This window comes from Mixophyes fleayi, chromosome 2 (assembly GCF_038048845.1).
Source record: "Mixophyes fleayi isolate aMixFle1 chromosome 2, aMixFle1.hap1, whole genome shotgun sequence".
NCBI classification, from domain to species: domain Eukaryota; kingdom Metazoa; phylum Chordata; class Amphibia; order Anura; family Limnodynastidae; genus Mixophyes; species Mixophyes fleayi.
In genome coordinates, this window is record NC_134403.1 from 49,561,543 (window position 1) to 49,586,945 (window position 25,403).

The window sequence follows — 25,403 nt, forward strand, 5'->3', positions numbered from 1 at the left end:
CTGGATCTGTCTTCAAGGTTTATAATGTTATCTTTCATAGTGGAGACCTCATTCTAAAGATTCTCTATGCAGTTATGAGCGCATTATGAGAGCCCACTAACGCCTCCATTTTAGACTCCACATGATCAGTCCGTTCTCTTAACTCATTAATCTCAGATTTAATTTCTTTCAGAGAGACCCGAACCTCAGATGTAATTTCAACTTTAAAAGTTGCCAGCAGTTGTTGCATTGTTCTAATCATCAGCTGTTGTTGCATTGTCCATCCATGAGGCCGTCTGATTCTGAAGAATTCTCAGGAAATGTGGTTTGAGGAGTTAAGTTTGGAGCAGGAATGCGCTGGATAGATTTAGTGGGAGTTATTTGTGGGAGGATAAAGTGTACTTTTGAGACAGGTTTAGGAGATTTCTGTATCTTAAGGCCCATTACTGAGTTTGAATTTAACTTATCAGGGACAGATTATTCTATAGGCTGGCTAAGCTGCAGCCTAGGGTGTGAGGCTTTTTTTTTTGGGGGGGGGGGGCGCCAAAATTTAAGAGGTGTAAAATTGGAACAGTGAGAACTATAAACTGAAATTCACTTTCAAATATAAGACGATAGTTGTTCTTCATAGAAGATGTAGTAAGGTTTCACTGTTGATGTATTCCGATGGGACAGGCTGAATACAATGAGTCATCATTGGGCGGGTGCTTGAGAATAAGAAAGTTGGAGAGACAAAGATTGCCATGACCCAAGTATAGCTAAGTTTCAAAAACAATGGAACATAATCATTGGTGGGGGAGGAAAGGGTGAAGGTTTGCTGTATTTAAACTAAGGACAAGTTCATACTATGAGAGTATTACCCTAGGGCAGCCTGAACCTATAATAAGACCCTATATCTTTTATAGTACAGGTTACACAGTGATATATTGAAACACACTAGGGGGTGGCAAATTACGAGTAGTATGAGAGAGCGACACGTTCACTGTAAAATTAGCATGTAGATTAGTTTTTGTACCATCTTACAAAGTTAGGTAGTAGACCTTAAGAATAATTGACATTAAATGTACTTAATTAGTTAGTGAGGTTTAACGCCCTCTAGTGGCGAGCTTGAATACAGCAGGCTCCTTACATGCATGAAGATTGTATGGGGCTAAGTATGTACCTACTCAATAAGTATTGGAGAGTGACAATACATAACTTAGCTACCAAATTTTAGTTGTTATAAAAGAAATTAAGTGAAGATTGCCTCCTGGTGCTCTCGGTGCAATCAAGAGGTGGGGAACACTTACTGGAGGAATCTGTAGGTCTCTATATGAAAGGACCCAGTGTTTAGTTATCAGGGTGGCACATCTGTGTTGGCATTCAATTAGGGGGTCATCTAAGTGTTCTCTGTGCAGCTATAACACTGTAGTGACATTTGTTGTTGCAGGTTGAAATACTTTTAATCAGGATATGTGTTGCAGCTTGGGATCTAATCTGCCTGAGTCTCAAATCCTTAAGACATTTTGTCATATACGTCACAGGTATTGGATGGTCATGACTTAAATGTGGTTTGGTTAGAAAAAATTGCTGCTTGCTAAGCTGCAACTCGTACCGTGGAGCTCGGATTGTCCAGCAGTAGTGTTGCAGTAGTGTTGCACCAGAGCGTGGCTGCTACACGTGGCTGCATTGGACAGTTCGACAGGGGGCTACTTCTATAGCTCAGTCGGTGTTAGGACTTGAGTGCTGGTGAGCCAAGTTCACGCGTCAGTAAAAAGGGACCAGGATGGAGGGAGTCGCTGTGCTGATAGTGAGGTTTTTAGCATGAGGGTGTCAGGTTCGTGCCCCTCTGGGGCTCTGATATGTATGCAGGATACAGTAGTTTAAAGATCTTCTCTCTGCTCAAATCGATGAGCAAGAGCATGTGAGACTTCTCCTCTTGCAGGGTATGTATCATTTCTGGGAATAAAACCTCAATTCAAGGTAGATGGCAGTCGATTTTGTGGAAGAGTTCTTTACAAAGTGTCCGTCCATCTTGGCAGCTTAGCCACGCCCCCCATTTACTTCCTTTCCAATCATGTTATTATAAAAAACAGCTAAAAGGAATTCCTCTGTTGTCTTTATAATGCCCCATTATTCACATGTATTGTTAGATGGAATTTTAAGGTAGGTGTGTAGATGTTCTGATAGTATTTACAGTAATACATGTTAGGAAGGTGTAACCTGAGTTTCTCAATAACTCAATAACCCTTTGTGATGTGATTCAAACCCTGTGCTGGACACTTACTCTGCAGCAATATTAGGCAATTGGCCCAATATCACCGCATGAGATACCAAATCCATATGCCTGAAAATAATTCAATCAAAATCAAACGCATCATTATCTCACATGCTGGTAAATACAGTCAGAAGAAGACCACAGATCACAGCTATCAAACAGTGTCTGTGCCATCATCTTCATTATCATCATGATGAAGATGACGCTGTACAGAGAACTCACTCACATCAGTGCCTGCCCCATTGGGCTTACAGTCTAAATTCCCTAACACACACACACACAGACAGAGAGACAGACTAGGGTCAATTTGTTAGCAGCCAATTAACCTACTAGTATGTTTTTGGAGTGTGGGAGGAAACCGGAGCACCCGAAGGATACCCACGCAAACACGGGGAGAACATACAAACTCCTCACAGATAAGGCCATGGTCAGGAATTGAACTCATGACCCCAGTGCTGTGAGGCAGAAGTGCTAACCACTACGCCACCGTGCTGCTCTTCAGTCTTTTACATGTGGCCATATTGGACTCAGACTTGGTGCTGAAGCTCCTATGATTGTACTGTGTGTGGCCGGCATTACAACTATCACAATAGTTCTGGGTCAGAGTTTTGCGTTAAAGGGGTTTTCCACAAAATCAATTTGAATAAATCCCTTCACAATAATTGAGCTTCAAAGACTTTCAGTTAGAACCGCTGTATTTGATCACTTCTGATACAGAGAGCCAAGCAGCACTGTAGCTGAATGACTGATGTCACAGCTGTATGTAAGTCCTGGGACACCAGATTAATTTTTATATATGAACCAACTGCTTTACGCGTATCTTGATGTGGCCGTATACTAGATACTCCAGTCATCATCACCATCTTGATGATGATGACTCGCATTTTAAATGTCTATAAAATTTTTTAAAAGAGCTGGTGGTTGGTTCACACAGTTTTATTTATTCATTTTGGACACTAGAAAGATCTGTATTCATCATCTTTAGCACAGATCTGTGCACCAGGAGGTTAACAATTGTAACAGGGTGACACCCCAGAAGTAGTGTAAGGAAGGATTGTACAGGTCCTGTGGCATTGTAAAGAGGCAAAAATTCCACCAGTAGTTTTGGAATGAAACAAAGAACACAGGGCTAAAATTGCTTAAACTTGTGGGTTTATTCTCTTTGCTTGTGGTGTAAGATTTTACCATAGCAGCAATAAATTGAATTTAGGCAATGTGCTTCATTGAATAGGGTTCTGCTAGATAAATAATTTTAGAGACAACTGGTTGCTAACAGATTGATAAAACAATTATACTAAATACTGCTGCGGCATATTATCTAGACAAATCAATCATGATTGACTTTTAGTGCAATTATACAACACTTATTACACAAAATCAATAGAGATGCAACAATGATTATTTCAGCTTGTTCAGGTTAAATGCTTTAGAAGAAATAACTGTAGACTAGGGTCAGATTATAATAGACAGAACCCACATGGGGAAATTATAATCCACATGTTAAAGTGAAGTTTCAGTTGGACATATGAAGATTCTTTACTTGTACAACATGAAATCAGTAATCGACTTGACGCATGCGCCGACTCCTGAGCTCAGCCTAAGCAACAGTAATTCTGCACAATAAACAATTTCCAGTGTAAGGAACAAAATCATTACTTTGTAATCCTTCTAATAGAATAAGCAGATCTCTCCCAGCAACTGTAGAGTTAAACAACTTGCAATTCTCTCCTCAGCAACCATTTTAGGCAGTTTTACAAAAAGCTCAAACTTCTGATGCAATATAGACAAATGATTTTGCATCAGAAGTTGTGACAAATGATTTCTCTCTATGTCCCTTGCACACTGCGCCATCTTGCAGATAACTTTAAATATAGCAGATTTGGCTGGAATAAACTCTCCATCAGATATCACCATAACCTCTCAATAGCAATATTACAGTCAGAGGTTTTAAAAACACAGTTTGATGTCTCACTTGTTTCACTTAAATAACTTGAACATAGAAAATCAAAATAAACCATAAACATATCCATCATCTTATGAATCCTGCTGACATCTCAACTGCAGTGGCAAGCTAGGTCTACTCCTGTTCTCCAAAGATGCTTTGTTCTGTGCTGACTTTTATACCTGGCTTTTACATACTTTTGTTGCAAACATCTTTCAGACAATAGTTTAGCAATAGCTCTCAGTGGCCCTTTGTGGGAAGATCCTTCATTATCCCATCTAGCAGTCACACAGCATAACTCACAGCCAGAAGCCACAACCCACTAGCTTCCAACAGTCCATTTTTGGCTCCTCGCCTCTTCTGAAGCCTTCTTTTTTTAACTTATTTCAGTATCTGTCTCTGCATGCTTCTAGTGCAGTCTGGGGCTGTAGTTTGCAATGAGCTTCCCAGAGGCAGTCTGGGAGATGTAGTTTTCTGAATGAATGCATGCATGCATTAATATACCTGTGATTTGCAGGGTATTACACAACCACAAGAGATACTCCTGGGTACGGTTGTATGTGGACAGCTAGGCCCCATCTCCAGGGGGCCTGCCACAGTTGAATTTACTTCAGTTGGGCGAACGGATGTGGTGTCAAGTGCTAGTTACATGACGCTGTTTTACTGCAAAACAATGTAAACAAAGTAGAGCTTAAACCTTGGCTATATATCCAGCTTTACATAAGCCCACTGTTTCCAGGGCACAAGTCTATCAAGGGATTATACAGTTCTATGGCAGTAGAATACTGTCAGTGAGAACTGGACATTAGGTTTAAACTGTCACTCTCTATGTAAATAGGGAATGGATAGTATATGAAGATGACCTAGTCAGGCAGACATAATATACTGCTTAGGTCATGCTGACAGCTCTCTCCTTTCCCAGCTGTCAACACTATAGGACTCACGGCTTCATTCCAGTAACATTGGGAGGACCATGATCTGTCTAATGAGCAATGGGTCTACATAGGTACAGTCTTTAATGTATCATACCTCAGTCTGAGACTAGCAGTGTTCCAAAGAATTCAACAGAAGTGAACCATTGTTTGCCTGTCACAGTCTGTATCTTCCTCGGGATTTCTTTCAGCGTTTCTTCTTCTGGTTCCAGACCTATTCTTATCCTTTACAATATGCTCCGTCCTCTCCTTTTCACGTACATTAAAGCACCAATGTTCTATATCTTTCTCCCAAGTGCAGACCTGGTACATCCGCCAGCATTCATTTTTATATTTCACATTCTCTTCTCTTCAGCGGATCTCTTTCTCTCTCTCAGCTTTTGTCTCTTGTCTTCTACTTCCCGTAGATTGTAAGCTCTGATGGGCATTGGGCAGAGACTTCTATGCTGTTGCTTCGGTGTGTTTGTTTGATTTGTTTACATTGCAATGTCCCACATTGTACAGCTTTGTGCTGTTTTATAAGTGCTCTAATAATTGCAATTGGCTGGTCAGTCACCATAAAATAACAAAAAAAGAGAATATCTTAGAAGAGGTATCTGTTTACAAAGACTGGGAGATAATATTTGTAAAATACATCCTTTAAGAAACAGATATTCTCATGTTATTCTTTACACAATCAATCACCAATAGGAAAACTGTTATATCAGTTATGAGTTTTGTCCAAGTTATCCCAAAATATTCCCATTTTTTGTAAAAATCTTTAACTCACATTGCTTATTTTCCATAAATTCAGATCCCCAATGCATCAAAGTAAGTAATATATGTTTATATATTGGGATACATTCCTATAAGTACTTTATTTTTTTTGGCAGTACAGTGGCACAGTGGTTAGCATTGCTTCCTCCCAGCACTGGGGTCATGAGTTGATTTCAACCAAGTGATCTGTGATCTGTGTGGAGTTTGAATGTTCTCCCCGTGTTTGTGTGGATTTTTTCCAACAGTCCAAAAATGTAGTGGTAGCCTAATTGGCTGCTGACAAAATGGATTTTGATGTGTGTATTAGGGAATTTATATTGAAGTTTCAACAGTAAAGGGGCTTATGTGAATTACTATATATCCTCAGTTCAATGCATAATATGATTGACACCATATAAATAAATATGTTGGCAACAAAGATAGGGCGGCATGAGCAAACTTCAGGCATAGATTTAGTTTCAATAGTATCTGAGCCCTATTCAAGGTGGATGCATTATGGCAATGCAACAAGCTTACTGGAGCTAAAACTAATCTGCGAATAAATATAAATATTGTAGTTGCATTGACTATGAAAAATGACATATTAATGAGACTAATATCTTACTGTGTTGCCTTCCATAATAATTATAATAGAAAAAGGTGCTCTCTTACTACATCTACTGTTTCTTGAACATAAGCTCATACCATTTTCTATTTGTGAATTAGGGTGTCCTAATACTCACATATGAGTGATGACATATTTACAAAAATCAAATTGATATTGTGGTTAGGAAACTGTTTCATGTTCAAATAACCATATACACAGCTTTATAAGTAAACATTCGTACATATTAAACATATATCAACAAGACTCTGCATTTGCAATATTTTGTCATATTAGCCTATCGGTATAGTAAATGAGTCGAGATGAAAAGTCTCTGTTCTAGCCATGCTATAAATAGTGATGTTATAATGGAGTGAGAGTTAGATGCAACAGATAAACTAGCACACACGAGACAACAGAATACATTAAAGTTTTTCCACAAATAATGCAATACACAGGATTGTCCTCATTTCCCCACTCATCATCATGTCATTGAGAAGCAGTGCTTAGAACTTCCAGCAGAGGGCGCCCTGGCTTATGAAACGCATTCCCACTGGGCTGATGCAGCCACTGGATGTTGCAAGCTTCCAAGGATGAGCATTAATACGTACGTTGCAGCTGCTTCTGCTTCCATCCCTGGCCAGTGAAACCATCAGACAGCTGATTATGAACGTGCAAGCAACTCCGTCCTAGCAGAGCGGGCGCTCTAGCTTTGGAGCAGGGGGGGGTCGGCGCTCTTACAGAGCATCCTAATACCAGCATCAGTCTCCAGGTTTCCTGCGCTGGCTCTTTGTCTGTGTATGGAAGGTGACGCCTCCAGGATAGGTAGTTCCCGTCTCTTGTGCTATCACCCACAGGGCGAGCATTGCAGGAGTGCGTGGAAGGATGCGGAGGAGAAGCAGGAGCTAAGGTGAGCTCAGCTGTTCCATGGGATGGGAGAGAGAGAGCATCTTAAAGCTCATGGTCTGCACATTAGTTCAGTCCTAGCCCTCAGTCATTCCATATTCCTCTCCAGCAAAGTTGGAAAGTTGTATTTCATTTTATAAATTAAAATGTCAATAATGATTAAATAATCCTATATTAAGCATGTTATAAATATTGCACTAAGCTGTTTTATGCTATGTTCATAGTTGTCTGATGCTTGTACTAAAGTTCCTCTGCTAGGAAATGAGTTGAAAATGTATCTTTAAATAATCAGAGTAAATATAATACAGCTTTCAGGTATTCAGTGTTAGCAGTTGGTTGCAGGGAACATGATGTTAGATTGTGGCAGTGTGAGGCTAGGTTGGTTTTCTCTCTCTCTGTTGTGTTTGTTGTGCTGTGGTTAACCCATAAGTGTAGGAATCATAGTTCTAAATATTAAAGTTAGTACTATGGCACAGATGTAATAGAAGTCTGGTAATATATATTCAGTGCAATTGACATGATATATATATATATATATATATATATATATATATATATATATATATATATATATATATATATATATATTAGATCTTTCTACCCAAGTACCTATTAGCGTACAACATTGTGGGATCTGCCTGGACATACATTATATTCCCATTTCAGAAAATCTGTCTGTGTAATTACATAACACAACTGTTAGTTTTGTTGTCCTGGGGTTTTTGTAAATCCAGGTTAGGACTGTTGGTTACTTATTTGTTAACGGAGAAGTGCAGTATTGAAGGGCGCTGTACACATGTTTGTCATTATTATTCGACCAGTGATATCGGGGATGTTTAAGACAAGTGCACAGAGATGATAATGTACATGTGAATTTGGGAAACAAGATTTATTGGCTGTTGTAGACTGAAGAAGCTTTTCAGATCTTTAGATCCAGTTTGTTTCACAATCCTCCAGATAAAGTTTAGAGAGAATCTAACTAAATTCCTTAATGCTATGTCACCAAATAGTCAGCAGTAACTGTAGTAATGTATGAGATAGATTATGAAATATGAAGTTCTTGTAGAGTGTTGTATTGCATTGTAGATAAGTTTATAACAATCAGAAAGCTAAAGTCCGACAGATAATTTTGAGCGTTCTGGGAGTTTATGGACAGCCATTGTTTCCTGATGTGGAACTTTGCATTTAAAAAAAAAATCATATTGCTCTATTTATCACTTATTTAAGGGATTCATACTAAAATTTTAAGCAATCCATATAAACAGCTCCAGACAGGAGAATGCAAACCATGTTTTGAGTAAACTATCCATTCCCATGTTACATTTGCAGTTCTGTTGCAAATTCCCAATAAGTTTCTTATAAGTAAAATCAGGAATCCATGGCAATGATTAAATAAAACCTTCTAATTTGTATGTGAATAATTGGATGTTGTTTTTGTGGTTCATCTCTCTTTGTACAATGTCATCCCAGCAGACGAGCACTGCTGGTGTCTTTTGTTCCAGTCTTGTGTCTCCACAAATTGATCTAGAACACTTGAATACATTATATTCATAAATTCATTTTCTCACATGAATCTGTTCTAAAGGGTTTTGTGTTTTTCCAGCCCGGGGATCAGTTATCCTTTTGTGTAGAAACCCAGAGAGATAGTGAAGTGTCCTAATCATATATTACATATTTATTTATCTTAAAATATACCGGTCATTTGCATATGGTGTCTTATCACCAATGAATCATGTATAAAGGTGATGTAGTATACTGTTACAATGGATGAAGGATAACAAGCACGGAAATAGGTAATCAGCTCTGCCAAACGTATGGCAGGGTTGCTGGTGTTAGGTTGGAGGACTGTAGTGATATATTTATTACTCCTCAAGAAGTGTGGTACACCCACATAATGTCAGGCTTTTCATTTAATGTATATTTTATTAGATTTACTCATTGATTTTATGTTTTAATTGTGTTTTAATAAATGTTTCTGCAATTAGTCAGCACAATCTTTTAGAGTACTTTGTCAAAAACACTTTTACACACTGGACTGGGTATTAAACTCTATCTGGACCCTGATCATAACATAGAATTTGACGGCAGAGAAGAACCACTTGGCCCATCTAATCTGCCCATATTTTAACCTTTGGTAGCCTTCAACCTTATTTGATTCTTAGTTCTTGAGTTTCTGCTGCGTAGAAAGCTCTTGTGTGACGTGACAGCTCTCAGTTCTGCAAGACTTGTGTATTACTTGTATATGCCAACAAAACAAATCAGGTGTGCATATCATAGTGGTCACTGGATGATTTTTGTCATTAAAGGTACCAGGACATTTTAGAATAACCCCTCCAAAATCTGACTCCCTCTTATAAACTATTGTCAGGTCAGATGAAGCTACAATGGAATTCTCTCACCATTCCGTTACACGTTGCACACACACCCATAATCTAAATCCAACCCATTCACTGATATCTTTTTCTGGTTATTAGATTATCAAATATATAACTACAGGGGAGCATAGTCCTAAGGAGGAGCAGGTACCAATATAGGGAAAAGCCATCAGAAATTACTCTTGGGACTTGTTCATTTTTTAATATATGTGTGAGTGTTACAGCGGGGTCACATGACAGTTTTTTCATCTGTGTTTTTTTTCTTTCCAGTCCTTTAAAAAAGAAAAAAAAAAAAAAAAGATGCTGGTCTGTTGCAATTCAAGGGTTTTGCCTAGAGGGTATTACACAAAGCAGATTTTCTGCTCTGATAGGTGTACTTGTAAGCCACGTTTAGGGCCAGCGTACTTAGAAAGTGTATGATAGAGTCTACTGTTACTCCTACACCTTTCACACAAGCGATTAAACAGCTGCTTGGAGTCTGTGCAGAAGTTTTCAAACATTTATGGGAAATATAAGAGCTTCTTTCACTAGTTGTGTTTCTGCTATGTATACAGCTCTTGTGCGATGTGACGACTCTCGGTGCTGTGTGGTTTGTGTATTAGTTGTACATGTGAACAAAACACATAAGGTGTGGGTACAATAATGGTCATTGGAGAGTTTATGTCAGGACGTGCCATTAAAAATTGTCCCGGCAAGTTAGTTACCTTTGTTGGTCATAGGCGCCAAACATTGATATGACTCATCTGTGTTATTCTATTATGCATGTATTTGATATAGGTCTATGTATGGTTTGTTGTTTATATTTGTTATTAACTTATGAGTCCAAAACATGGCATTTAGGGTAGGTCTCCGTGATTCTCTCTTTACAAATCAACTTTGTTCTGTCAAATAATTCCATACTAATTGTGTTTGAAGCATAATTCTATTTATTATTAGTTCCCAATTTGGTTATTAGGTTATATTCAACAATAATAATATAGGGCTTCATCTAGAGTTAAGAACAAAACAAAAAAGGAGCAAATTTGGTCCTAGATGAACCACACTACAATGTAAGAGATACAAGTGCATTTATTTATTTATTGTTTGCATGTAGCACACAAATACTGGACAGCTTTATTTTTACTCTGCAATTTAGAGTTGAGCTAGGACACACCCACTTCTAACTCTAAATCGGTCAGCACATTATAAACTTTCCCTCTGTAGTGCAACATGATTTGCTTCTAAAGCTAAAGGTGGGCCCATTTATTCACTAATAGCAGGGGCAGGCTGCAGGCGTCAGCACACTATATTCATGTTCCCGTCTGCAGATAGAGGCAGGCACTGATTGTGTTCAACACAACCAGCACGGCGGGACAGGATTCTCTGTCTGCCTCTCAGCCAATGGGAACATTGAAACAGTGTGCTGCCGCAGTCCGCCCTTGCTAGGGGGAGCGAGTGCCCCGATCGCCCCTTCCACACCCCCTGGATCCGCCACTGCCCATAATATGTAATTCATTATATATTTATTTTACCAACAATGTATTCAATGTGTTAAATAACAGTAAAGTAATTAAGTTAAATATATTACTAACTAAAAAGTGAATCATGGGTCACAAAGTTTCACAGGCATAATTTGGGTCCTATCCAATAACAGTTTAAGGACCTTTAGTTTATACATTATTTATACAATTGGGTCAGCCATACTGTTATACTGGAGATCCAAAATATTCTTATAATGCCTTTACTGCTGGCCAAATATGCACTAATATTGCAGTTGATGCCTGCACATTGCCCTGATATTGCTAGGTGGGTAGCTCCTTAATGAGAGTTTTGCCATAGAATGATCTCACGGACAACGTGGCTCATTACCAGGCATGTCTGCAAGTGCAGTAAGCAAATTGTTATCAGCTTGTGTTTGTGGTAATCTGACTGCGCCAACAGGCCATTGGTGATCTGGACACTTGGACCAAATGGCTGGATTTGTCCACCCTTATGTGTGGCACTTGGCCGGGTAGTCAGATCAGCCGTGTATTGCCAGCTTAATGGTATAAACCAATCTTCATGTAAGCACCAGTGCCAAACAAGTATGATCATTTCCTTCTGCATTTGACCAGTGAACCATTTAAGAGAAGAATCAATCTGATAACAAAATGATCAGCGCTCTGGTCTGAATCACCTTTGATAAATACATAAATAAATAATATATAAACATATAGGACCGGAGACATTAAGGAAAGTAAGGCACAAAAAGGAATATATGTTTTCCGGGACAAACCATTTTACAGTGCAAGGAGTGTAAATGAGTTTATTATTTTGCACATATCATCATCATCACCATTTATTTATATAGCGCCACTAATTCCGCAGCGCTGTACAGAGAACTCATTCACATCAGTCCCTGCCACATTGGAGCTTACAGTCTAAATTCCCTAACACACACACACAGACAGAGAGAGAGAGAGACTAGTGTCAATTTTGATAGCAGCCAATTAACCCACTAGTATGTTTTTGGAGTGTGGGAACAAACCAGAACATCTGGAGAAAATCCACGCAAACACACATGTTAAATACTGGCTGTGTTTTCATCTAGCACACAAATACTTGATAGCTCTCTTGTTACACTGACATTTAAACTTGATCTAGGACATGCCCTACCCCAACTATAAATCTGTCCCCACATTTTAAATTTACCTCCCCCTCCAATGCAACATGGTTTTGCCCAGGTGCAAAGTTACTCCTTTTTTAAGCTTTGCTCTCCTTAATGACACAGGCCCATAGGTTTCATATGGCTGGGTGAGAGTGGGGATATACATTCCTAAGACAACTGCACTAAACAAACAAACACATCAGTGGTTTCAAATACATTGGTTTTAAAGGATCTTTTTCAAAACACTACCACAAAACCTGCATTTATGTGCACGTGGATAGCTGACTGAGCGCTTAATGGCAACTTACAACTGGGGGCAATTTGTACTTGTGGAATATAGTTCTTTATTAATCTCCCTAAACTGTGAACTGATATAAGCTGAACCAGCCCCGGGAGACCAGCTAAGAGACTCTCAATTAGGAGAGTCATTTTTTAAAGTAATATCTGAATTCTGGTTGAACTATTACATACAATATAATAACATAACTGCTTTGATTACGCATATTATACCACACTTCTTTGGATATAATATGGTATCATTTATGTTGTGAATATGTCCTTTATATTGTTTACTTAGCGGTATGTGCAAACATGACATTAATAATATTATTATTAATAATAATAATAATAATAATAATAATAATAATATTATTATTATTATTATTATATTTTATTTATATAGACATCATGTGGTTAATCACTAGTGTCATTGAACATTGGCTATAAACATTTGTTCATTTTGGGTTTAGGGGTGAACGGTGAGGAACTGCCCATACATAATGTGATATTACTATACATAAAAGAGGTGCATTTTTAAAACTACAGATACAATCTCAGCAAACTGCCTAATAAAGAAACACATAGCATATTGGGCATGTACCGGATTATGTGAGACTTCGAAGCTTCGTTTAGAGATGCTCTTGTAATTGTCTGCGCTTTGGAATAAAATCACTTTGCTAAGCGTTAAAATCAACTTTTATTACTAACAGATGTTCCATGTTATAGCAATAGCGCAGCCAAGATACAATGCAAACTAGTTAGTCATCTGCATCGCCCTGGTGATACAGGGAGAAGTAAAGGACCCGTGAGAGATGTCAACAGAGTTTCTACCAGATGCATCATCGTCTCTTCCTAAAACCTCCCTTACAGTTGCTCAGTTTCACTTCTCTGCACTTTGCTGGCTCTTTTCACAATGCCAGATGTCAGTGATAGGGACACAGTTCATTTATAGCTGTGATATACATTCCATACAGCAGTGATAGCCAGCATGGCAGAATTGAATCATGCATTTTGACATGTAAGTGTAAGTGATGCAAGTGACACATTTCATGTATTTAATTGATTTAATTTAATATGTGCTTGAGTTGTGAGCTATAGTCCACAGCAGAAGTTTTAAACTTTCAGGAGTATATCTAGTAAGGGTCAATTTGCAGAAATAAAGATAAAAAGACATTATTATTTTTAGTAATTTACAGGTACTAAAGGGAAAACTATATATATATATATATATATATATATATATATATATATATATATATATATATATATCACCAGTTTCCCAAACCCTCCAAAAATCACTAGCCATTGCAAAATGACAGCAATCACTGACTTCTCAGTATAGTATAGTGCTAGTATAGAACAAGGGGAATCTATGTAGGATCGATTTAGGAAATTGCTCTGGGAGTCACCAAAAATGTTTTCACTTGTTTGAGATACTTGAGATTTCTTGAAAACAGTGAGAGGAAGAAAAGAAAATCTTTTGTGCAGCTACTGAGCTTTTTACAATGATTTAAATGGCCCATTCATTTCAATGGGGATTCTAAAGGTTGTAAATTCCATTGATAAAAATAGTCAAGTAAAATAAATTGTAAAGTTTAAACACAAAATTATTTTCTTTGTTTTAGTCCAATGGTAAATAAAATGATTTCTTTCTTTCTTTGCTCTTGATCCATCGTAGACCATTATAAAGAGAAAGTGAAACAGAAAAAAAGTGACATGACTGCACATTAGTAATCTGATTGGGCATCAGTTCTTTAAATGGCAGGGAATGCTCTGACTCCCTGCTGGCTATAGTGCTCTGGCTGTTTGCTTTTTTTGTGAAGCCTGCTGTTCCTATTGCTCACCTGTTGCCTGACCTATTGCCTGTCTGCTACCTTTCTTGAGCTTTGGTTTGTCTTATTTGAACTTCTTGGTTGCTGGCCACCCTGACCGTTAGCTTGTCTTATCGGATTTTGTTGCTCACTGCCAGTCCTGACCTTTGGCTTGTCATTTGAATTTTCCTTGCTCACTTCTTCCCAGGCTATTGAGCTTCCTGCTAATTTCCTCAGTATACAAGTCTACATTCCTCTTTACTATCTGTCATTCAGGTAAATCCCTACTACCCCAGTTTAAGTCCCGTACCTGTGAGTATATAGCACCCTATGCAACTTGCTATAAGTGAAGACCTCATTATATAACCTATGTTCTGGGAGTTAATCTGGTGTCCAGCAGGAGCCTAACAATTTATTTCGGGTGTCTACATACTGGAAACCCCATTGAAATGAATGGGCCATTGAAATAATTAATAATTTGAAATTAATGGTAAAAACCCATTGTTTAATAAAAAAAATCACAGCAGTTAGCTTGATTTTAAAGAAAATTGTTGTTTGGCATATTAAAGAATTTGGACAAGTTTGGACAATTCACAATTTTTGAGGGTGATGGTTGATAGGTTTAAAAACTAGTGAGGGAAATTAATATTAATTAGATTACCCACTGCATATGTTTTAAAGGGGCACTGTCAGGAAAAATGTAGTTTTGTATTTTAAATATATTTAGGCTTTGAAATATAGGTCACTTTCCCTTTATCAGTTTTTGGTAAAAATCATTTTAAGTTACTATTTTTTTATCTCTTTTATTGATTTGGAATCATTGGGCCTCATTTATAGATAGGAGCCAATCCAGTGAAAGGGTCATAATGTGCATTTGGACAAACTTTCTGGTGATGCAAATACATTATTTTGCATGCAGGGAAAACATTGCATGTTTCTGCATGTTACACACACTGACCAACATATTTTAACACTGGGGTTTAAAGCTGGCAGCCTCTCTTTATATATGTAAAATGAAATATAGATACCATTGTGTAAGGGGACCATTTCAGCACATTTTGGGACCCTGATATTTAAACGAGCAAAAGGGAACTTGTCTGGGTGAACTTGGATGTGTTCCCTTCATGTGCGACAAGCTTTTTCAGGCCAACATTTGGTTGAGAAGGTGTTAAGATTGTGTCAGAGGGAGCACTTGACATTCAGTGTGGGTGCACTAGGAATCAGTGTAATTAAAAGCCTCAAATTGACAAACATGAAACATTAAGGATACACAGCCACTATATCCCCTGTCTTCCCTAACTTGTTTAATACAACAATGTTGATGAAATGAGTACCTAAAAGCTAATTGGTAAAGTTGATATATTATGGCTTATGCGCATTAAGGTATGTGTTTCTTGAAGGGTATTCGGGTGATCCATAAGACAACAAGTAGAGAAGACTGAGACATAACTCTACATCTAATGGCGATCTGCAAACAGGTCTCATCTCAGATAACTTTAAACTACAGCGGTACATATTTCACATATGAGATTCATACATTATCCAGTCTATTAAATATATATATATATTTATATATATTAATAATATTGTAATATATTGTCTATCACTCAGATGTTTGATTTATCCTTTTGTTAAGATCATGTGTGATTGCAGCTTCTTGCTTCTTGATATCACTAATCATGTTCCTGTGCACACATGGCTATTTTGATGAGAAAGTCAACACTGAGAATTTTAATTCATACGCTGACTATAGACATAAATCTATTCATAAAGGTAAAAAAAAACCCACACAGTCTGAAATACAAACTAAATACATTAAATGAGATGGGATCGAACCATACATGGTCTATTGTTCAAGAGAAATGTTCTCTCTAAACTGAGTGACCTGGAAAGGAAATAATTAAAAGCTTAGCCTAACAAGAACTTCACCATTAATTACTGTTGGGAATCTGCTGTACATTGAAACACTGAACAATGGATGTTTCCTAATAAGTTCACTTTTTAAATCTCATGCTCAGCCGACAGTAAATCGGTGTGCCGTTTGCACAACCATGCACCAAAAAGTGGACATGTTATTTAAATCAAATGTGCATTGTATTTCAGGAAGACCACGTGTCTATTCTGTCCATCCACAAAATAACTTGATCTGTCCGATTTAGCCGTCCACATGTGTGCCCAAACTAGATGCAGATCTGGTTAATCCACAGGCTTGACAATTGACCATATTAATTTATATATGCAGCTTAAGTTGCTAAATGATTTAAGAACAATTTAAAGGTGCTATATTGCATGTAGTTAATACTATTAATAGCAATTGCCTTTCTAATTTCAAACTTGATGTTGTACAATCAAAGACAAACTAACAATGAAGGGAAATTAGTTTTTACATTTTGAACAGGCCGCTGTCCGTGGTGCTGAGAGAGGGAGAGGTAGATTCTCTTCTTTTCTTACATTTTCCAACATCTCTCCTTAGAACCTAAGGTGCAGTGTAAACTATATGTAGGTTCTTCAAGAATGTGCAAAGGGGATCTCCAACAAATACCCCAAAAGACTTGTTTTTAATGTGGTGAAATCTCTGGATAAAAGTTATTGAAGATGAACATTCCCTTAACATTTTAAGAGGAATCTCTAAAGACAGAGTGACAGCGTGTGGCAGTCATTAAACCCCACAGAACTGCAGTCTTGTTGGGTAGCACTCACAATCCCTTTCACCGGCCTCTGGCGTAAAGGCAGCAGAGGGTCGAACATTCCAGCTTAGCTAGTCATGCATGGACTGCCACGCACAGCACCTTAAATTAGTGTGAGTTCTCACACAGAAGAAGGGTGAGAGGGGTGTTAAAGATGCTGGGAGGTTGGGAATTAATTGGAAGGTCTATGGCCCTTGAAAATGTGGACTTGTCACAAGTAAATCCATTCATGCTCAGTACAGTCAGTACGGTTCACTGCACAAAAGCACAGAAAGAAAATGGCACTATCTATACATAAAATAATATATATATATATATATATATAGATATATATAGATAGAATTATATATATATATATATATATATATATATATATATATATATATACTAGCCATTTATATAGTAGATATATATATATATATATATATATATATATATATATATATATATATATATATACTGTCATTGCCAAATGTTTTGAGAATGACACAAGTATTGGTTTTCACAAAGTTTGCTGCTTCAGTGTTGTTAGACCTTTGTGTTTGCTATGGTAAAATTACAAGCATATCCTAGGTGTCAAAAGCTTTTATTGACAATTACATTAAGTTTAGTGAATATTTGCAGTGTTGACCCTTCTTTTTGAACACATCTGCAATTCGCCCTGGCATACTGTCAATCAACTTCGGCACACATACTGACAGATGGCCGCCCATTCACCTCTTGAGGATCGACCACAAGTTTTCAATGGGAATAAGGTCTGTGGAATTTCCTGGCCTTGGACTCAAAATTTCGTTATTTTGATCCCCGAGCCTTTTAGTTATCATTTTTGCCTTATGGCAAGGTGCTCCATCATGCTGGAAGAGGCATTGTTCACCAAAAATTCTTGGATGGTTGGGAGAAGTTGCTCTTGGAGGATGTTTTGGTACCATTCTTTATTCACGGCTGTGTTCTTAGGCAAAATTGTGAATGAGCTCACTCCCTTGGCTGAGAAGCAACCCCACAGATGAATGGTCTCAGGATGCTTTACTGTTAGCATGACACAGGACTTATGGTAGCGCTCCCCTTTCCTTTTCCGGACAAGCATTTTTCCAGATGCCCCAAACAATCTGAAAGGGGATTCATCAGAGAAAATGATTTTACCCTAGTCCTCAGCAGCCCAATCCCTGTACCTTTTGCAGAATATCAGTCTGTTCCTGAAGTTATTCGTGGAGAGAAGTGGCTTCTTTGCTGGCCTTCTTGACACCAGGCCATCCTCCAAAAGTCTTCGCCGCACTGTGCGTGCAGAAGCACTCACACCTGCCTACTGCCAACTCCTGAGCAAGCTCTGCTCTGATGGTGCCCCAATCCCGCAGCTGAATTAACTTTAGGAGACGGTCCTGGCGCTTCCTGGACGTTCTTGGGCGCACTGAAGCCTTATTCACAACTATTGATCCTCTCTCCTTGAAGTTCTTGATGATCCGAGAAATGGTTGATTTAGGTGTAATCTTACTAGGAGCAATATCCTTGACTGTGAAGCCCTTGTTGTGCAAAGCAATGATGACTGCACATGTTTCCTTACAGGTAACCATGGTTAACAGAGAAAGAACAATGATTTTAAGCACCACCGTCCTTTTAAAGCTTCCAGTATGTTATTCTAACTCAATCAGCATGACAGAGTGATCTCCAGCCTTGTCCTTGTCAACACTCTCACCTGTGTTAATGAGAGAATCACTGACCTGATGTCAGCTGGTCCTTTTGTGGCAGGGCTGAAATGCATTGGAAATGTTGTTTTTGGGATAAAGTTCATTGTCATGGCAAAGAGGGACTTGCAATTCATCTGATCACTGTTCATAACATTCTGGAGTATATGCAAATTGTCATCATAAAACTGAGGCAGTAGACTTTGTGAAAAATAATATTTGTGTCATCTTGAAAACTTTTGGCCATAACTGTATATGGTCCCAGTGAGATGGCACTTAAGGATGTTCACAAATGATATTCACAGCAATAGGTTTTTATTTAGCAACTCCAAAGTTTTAGTTGTATTTGCTGAATAAACACCTATTGCTGTGAATATCGTTCGTGTACATGCCGGTGGTGAAAAGCTGAGTTTTGTTTACTCAGCCGTTCTATTCATAGAATGGGGTAGTAAATAATACTCAGCTTTAAATCCCCAAACTATAGATAAATATCTATAGTTTGGGGTTTACTCTCTCTTTATGTCCATATGTCCAGAGTATTTGTAATTGTGTTTAACCATTTACTAGCACATTGGTTATTCTTGAAAAATGAGGTTGTTTCGATGGACTAACTCTCCTCCAATTAGTCATGAGACCATTGTTGCTTGGTAAGAGCTAAAAAGCCATGTTTGAAATGAAAACTTAAAGCGATAGAAATATTATTCAATACCGTATTGTGTTGTTAAATTAAAATATAACTGTAAGGAGATTTTAAAAAAAAGCTTTCATATTCTGTTCCCTCAGAATGTCCACAAAGTTCCATTTAAAGTTCACAAACTTCCTTTATGAAGGTTACAGTGCTTAGAGCAGATTTATATGCTGTGCCCATAATGTTACCAGTTGCCTGGACTTTAGGCAGGAATCTGCAGAGCCGAGCATATAAAGGAGAAAGCTGTGTTGTAGATTACCTTGGGAATGAAAGTAGCTGATAATTGGTTACAAACCAAACACAATGAAAGTATATGGTGTAGAACGTTGCACAAGACCTTTTTCTCCAAAGGAATAACAATTAAGAACTCATCTGTATTCCACCTTCTGCTTGTCTGAGATGGCTGATACAAAGCCTTACAGATGAAAAGGAACCTGGGTATATGAAATGCAATTTATCATTTACCACTTTTTTCCGTGATATCCTTCACAAATAGAAATTCTTAAGAATCCTGTAGCCGCTCTACAAATGCCCTTAAGACAACATCATGCATATTTAAGCCTAGAATACAATGATATTTTAAAATAAAGGATGGTGGGATTAATCTATCACTTACTAAGGTCATTTACATAGCAACCAAAGATTTTTATTATTTTTATATATTAATTTTTTTTTATAGATGAAGGCTTGTTTTTATAGAATCACTTATCCAGAAACCATTTATGCAGAGAGTTCCAAAGAGACACTAAATATTTGCTTATTTTTGGTAATAATGTTGTGTACACCGACATAATAGCTGATCATTTCAGGGGCGAACCACCCCCCGCGAGAGCTGCTGCGCATGCGCAGCAGCTCCGTTTCTTCAGCGCTGTCCTATACAGCAGCCACGGCGCTGTCTAAGAAGCGTCCGCCGCAGTGCTGTATACACTACAGCACCGCCGCGGACGCTTCTTTGACAGCGCCGCGGCTGCTGTATAGGACAGTGCAGCTATAGCGGCCACTTAGTTAGCGCAGGGGGGGTTTCTGGAGACTCAGAAACCCCCCCTGCGTGCGCCACTGCATTTACAAATTTCATTCAGGTGTCGCTGAGATGCACTGCTAAATCACTGAGTGTCAAGGGAAATAATAAGAGCAATGTGGAGGAACAGAGGGTATTATTTAAATATATTTTAAGCAGGGTTTCCCAAATTATGGAAGAAAAGCTTGATCCAACCAGACTCACATTCTCTCTCACATTCTGCTTCTCTGTCTTTGTCCGTCATTCTCTTTCTCACTCTCTTTGTCACTCATCACCTCTCTTTCTCTCTTTCACCCTCTGTTTTATTTTCTCTCATTCTCTTTCTTTATTTCATTCTATTACTAAATTTAATAAATTTTAATCCTGAATCCAAAAGTTACAATAAAAACACTTGATCCAAAATCTCTCACGTTCTCTCACTCTAATTCTAATGGGTCTCTTTGCTATTAGGCGGTGATAACAAAGATATTATTGCTTATAGCAGCAACAAAAAAAATTGCCTCATTTTTATTTTTTGTAAAATACATTTTTATTTTGCTTTAAAAAACAGAAAATTTTACATACATTAAAAATAACAATGCACTATGACAAGCCACAAACATGTTGTAACGCTTGGGAGCCATGCAGGGCGATATAATCGAATAGGGAATTATCAGTCGAAGTGCTGAGAGGCAGAGGTAACAGCCCCTTGCTCCCACATCCTAGAACACAATGGACCTCATATAGAGTCGGACGCAAAGTCCGTTTAAGGCGCATCCAACATAATAACACTATCACGCATTTGCAGCAAGCACCAAATCCGCCTGCATCTTGGACGCAATTAACACTTGCGACTCACTACGAGAGAATGGGAGGAATGCGGAATTGTGAAGGTGTGACCATGTAAATACGTCCTAGTCGCAGTGAGGCGCAGACAAAACATATGTCAAAAAAAAGCTAAAGCTGTGCGTCAGGAATTAGGTGGAGCAAGTGGTTAGCTAGCTGCAGGAACTGCTCGCAGCTCGATAGGGTATTACGAGTGGGATGCAACTGGGGTTTGCTTGCAACTTGTAATAACCTACCAAGCTGTGGCACACTCCCACTCCTACACTTCTTAAAGGGACTTTGCGTCCGACTCTAAATGAGGTCCAATGTGTGCAATGTCTCATGAGGAGCATGGTATAAGAAAAAGGGGGAAAAGGGCAACAACGGGGAGTATGAGAGGGAGGAAAGGGGAGAGTGTCTACATCTATGGAGGACGTCATGTTTGAAGTGAGGTCTCTTCTCATTCCACACAGAGACCTAGAGAGTCTAGAGTCTAGAGACCAGCCACTAGGAATATGGATCAGGATTGTCTGTAGTATATATAGAATTCTGGGAAGAACGTTAATCTTAATAATATTAGTTCTCCCTATGCAGAAGAATTTAAAATGTCAGGTGTTCCAGAATCTCTCCTGGCACAATCTCCAGATACGCTGCATGCTCCGGCCAATGACCGATGTTCTCCTTAACAGAACATAAAATATAGAATGGGCTTCCCGTTCAGCCCCACAGGTCACTCTTAATGGAGAGAATGAATCCTTACTCCTTGGACTTGTCTCCATTTTGCTCAGTGCTTGGTATACAGAAAGTGCATTTCCCAGAATGGCAAGACCACTTCACATGCTTACAGCTTCTGGATGATGAATCCTGGCAAACTGGAAATCCCATAAAATCAGCAATAAGACAACAGCCTTCTTGGAATGTTCGTCTTATATAGTTTATCAAGAACAGCAGCGGCACTAATACCGCTAGAGATACTTGGTGATAGCGGCGATAGCTTTCGCCTGACGGGGACTTTTATAGATAGGGAGAAGACCTATCTCTGATGAGCCACCAAGTTTCAGTGGTGATCGGTCTTTTCTACCTATAATAAATAAACCCCTTAGACTTGAATAAGTGCCTTTTGTGTTGAATATTAAAACATTTTTGCTTTTGGATTCCTCTTTAACAGATAAGTAACAGCTTAAAGCACAAGTAGACATTCATTACAAGTAGGCATAAGAATGTGATATTGTATTTGAAAGATTATGAGGCTTAAGGAGTCAAGCTGCAATGATTGTATGGTAGCTGGAATTATACAAGACACATGAGCAATATCAAATCAATATCTCCCTTGAAAAGTAATGAGATACTTAGATAACTGTTTTTTACTGTGCTTTGTAACTGAACCTAACTGAAGTAATACATGGCTAGCTAGACGGCTCTTAGCATACGCCTGTGGCAAAATGACATTAAAATTATTGGTAACAAATAAAGCTCATAGAAACATCTCAGATCTTATAAATCAATGGAATTAGCAATATATCACTGACTTTAAATTCTGAATAACTGCAATTTTACTAACTTCCTTAAAGAGAAAGTAAACCCAAAATATGATCCTCATTCTCTTTCACCCCTTTACACTAGGAGGTTAACTGACAGAAATGTCATTGTTTTGACCTGCATCAGACCAACTAAGACTTATCCTAAATAAGGATGAGCGGGCTCGGATTCTGCTAATCCGAGCCCACCCGAACAGTGCGGATGCGACGGGATCCGAGCACTGTTCGGGTACTTCTGGCCGCCAAAGGAATCCGAAATGAGGCTATGACATCCAAGTCTCGTGTCGGATCTCACGATACTCGGATGTCATAAATACTCACCTTGCGGCCGCCATCTTCATTTCGCCTGGCATCAGGGAAGAGGGAGGGTGTGTAGGGTAGTGGTGCTCCCGCGTGATCAGTGCTCTGTCCTTGCTGAGTCCAGTGGTGCTTTATGCCTTTGTCCAGTGCTCTGTCCTTGCTGAGTCCAGTGGTGCTTTTGTCCTGTGCTCTGTCCTGCTGAGTCCAGTGGTGCTTTTGTCCTGTGCTCTGTCCTGCTGAGTCCAGTGGTGCTTTGGCCAGTGTCTGTCCTGCTCAGTCCAGTGTTGCTTTAGTCCTGTGCTTTGTTGTGCTAAGTCCATACAAATTTTATAATTATTAAAATCTCTTAAAAATTACTAAAAAAAAATTATTTTAAAAATTATACAAAATTAATAAAAAAATAAATATTTAAGCAGTTCCAGAGAATAGGTACTGCAATCTATATTACATTTACTACGTTCATTGTTTAAGCAGTTCCAGAGAATAGGTACTGCAATCTATATTACATTTACTACGTTCATTGTTTAAGCAGTTCCAGAGAATAGGTACTGCAATCTATATTACATTTAATACGTTCAATTTTTAAGCAGTTCCAGATAATAGGTACTGCAATCTATATTACATTTACTACGTTCATTCTTTAAGCAGTTCCAGAGAATAGGTACTGCAATCTATATTACATTTAATACGTTCAATTTTTAAGCAGTTCCAGAGAATAGGTACTGCAATCTATATTACATTTACTACATTCAATTTTTAAGCAGTTCCAGAGAATAGGTACTGCAATCTATATTACATTTACTACATTAAATTTTTAAGCAGTTCCAGAGAATAGGTACTGCAATCTATATTACATTTACTACATTAAATTTTTAAGCAGTGCAAGAGAATAGGTACTGCAATCTATATTACAAGAGAAAGTGAGGGAGGAGCTGGTAAACCATTGCGATTCCACCAAGCATGTAGCTCTTGTGGATGAAGCCCTTCATACGCTTTGATGATATATTGTGGCCCCGGTACCAAATTGGGTCCCGGGGCCACTCCACTACGCAGTCCAGATAGATGCATATCAACTACATTCAGTGTTGGGGCCAAATCCAAAATTAATGAAAATGACCTGTCATCGTCAAAAACAAGAGGTATTGACGCGCTCGAACTACACCCTGTATATGCTGCAGAGGATGTAGGAGCAGGCAGCTGTGCAGTGGAATTCAGAACTGTTGAGGGTGATATATTGTGGCCCCGGTACCAAACTGGGTACCGGGGCCACTCCACTACGCAGTCCAGATAGATGCGTATCAACTACATTCAGTGTTGGGGGCAAATCCAAAATTAATGAAAATGACCTGTCATCGTCAAAAACAAGAAGTATTGACGCGCTCGAACTACACCCTGTATATGCTGCAGAGGATGTAGGAGCAGCCATCTGTGCAGTGGAATTCAGACCAGTTGGAGGAGGTATTGTAGCCCCGGTACCAGAAAGCTTCGTATCAAATATTAAAGTAATTAAATTACGTTCACTGTTGCTGCCAAACAAAAAAATTATGAAAATGCCCTGTCATCAACGAAAACAAGAGGTAGTGACGCGCTAGAACTCCACCCTCTATATGCTGCAGAGGATGGAGGAGCAGAAAAAGGCCATTCAAGCCTACACAGCCACCTACGATGGGCCACGTGTTTGTGCCGCCCACTTGTGTCGCTTAGCTTAGACATCCAGCTACCTCGGTGCAATGTTTTGGACTAAAAACAATATTGTGAGGTGTGAGGTGTTCTGAATAGACTGGAAATTAGTGGAAATGATTGTTATTGAATGTTATTGAGGTTAATAATAGCGTAGGAGTGGAAAAAAAACCAAAAAACTGGATTTTAGCACTTTTTATGCTTTTTTAAAAATAAATCAGAACCTAAAACCCTAAATCAGAACCAAAACCTTTAGTCAGGTGTTTTGGCAAAACAAATCAGAACCCAAAACCTCAAGCTAATCAGAACCCAAAACCCAAAACACAAAACACTAAAAGTGGCCGGTGCACACCCCTAATCCTAAAGAGGTGGGAAGCAAATTCAGCTGTCTGTAATGCAGTGGAGGGGTAGTACTCCATTATCTAACTGTATAACTTTACATTTTAAAGAACTAATACAGACATAAAAGTTTATTCAATTCTGCATTTTACAGGAGTGTTTATACTACCTAAATATGCCCATCATGTATGGTCTCCTCTGCAGCAGTTTGCCATACCAGGAAG

The 25,403-nt window shown here is 38.5% G+C and overlaps 1 protein-coding gene across 1 annotated transcript in view; it reads left to right on the plus strand.

The window, feature by feature from the left end:
* The first annotated feature begins 7,100 nt into the window (after positions 1–7,100).
* MTUS2 (microtubule associated scaffold protein 2) overlaps positions 7,101–25,403 on the plus strand; it is a 477,685-nt gene continuing 459,382 nt past the window's right edge. Inside the window, exon 1 of the mRNA XM_075198945.1 lies at positions 7,101–7,359. The gene's annotated coding sequence lies outside the window, so the exon portion shown is untranslated. The remainder of the gene's footprint in view (positions 7,360–25,403) is intronic.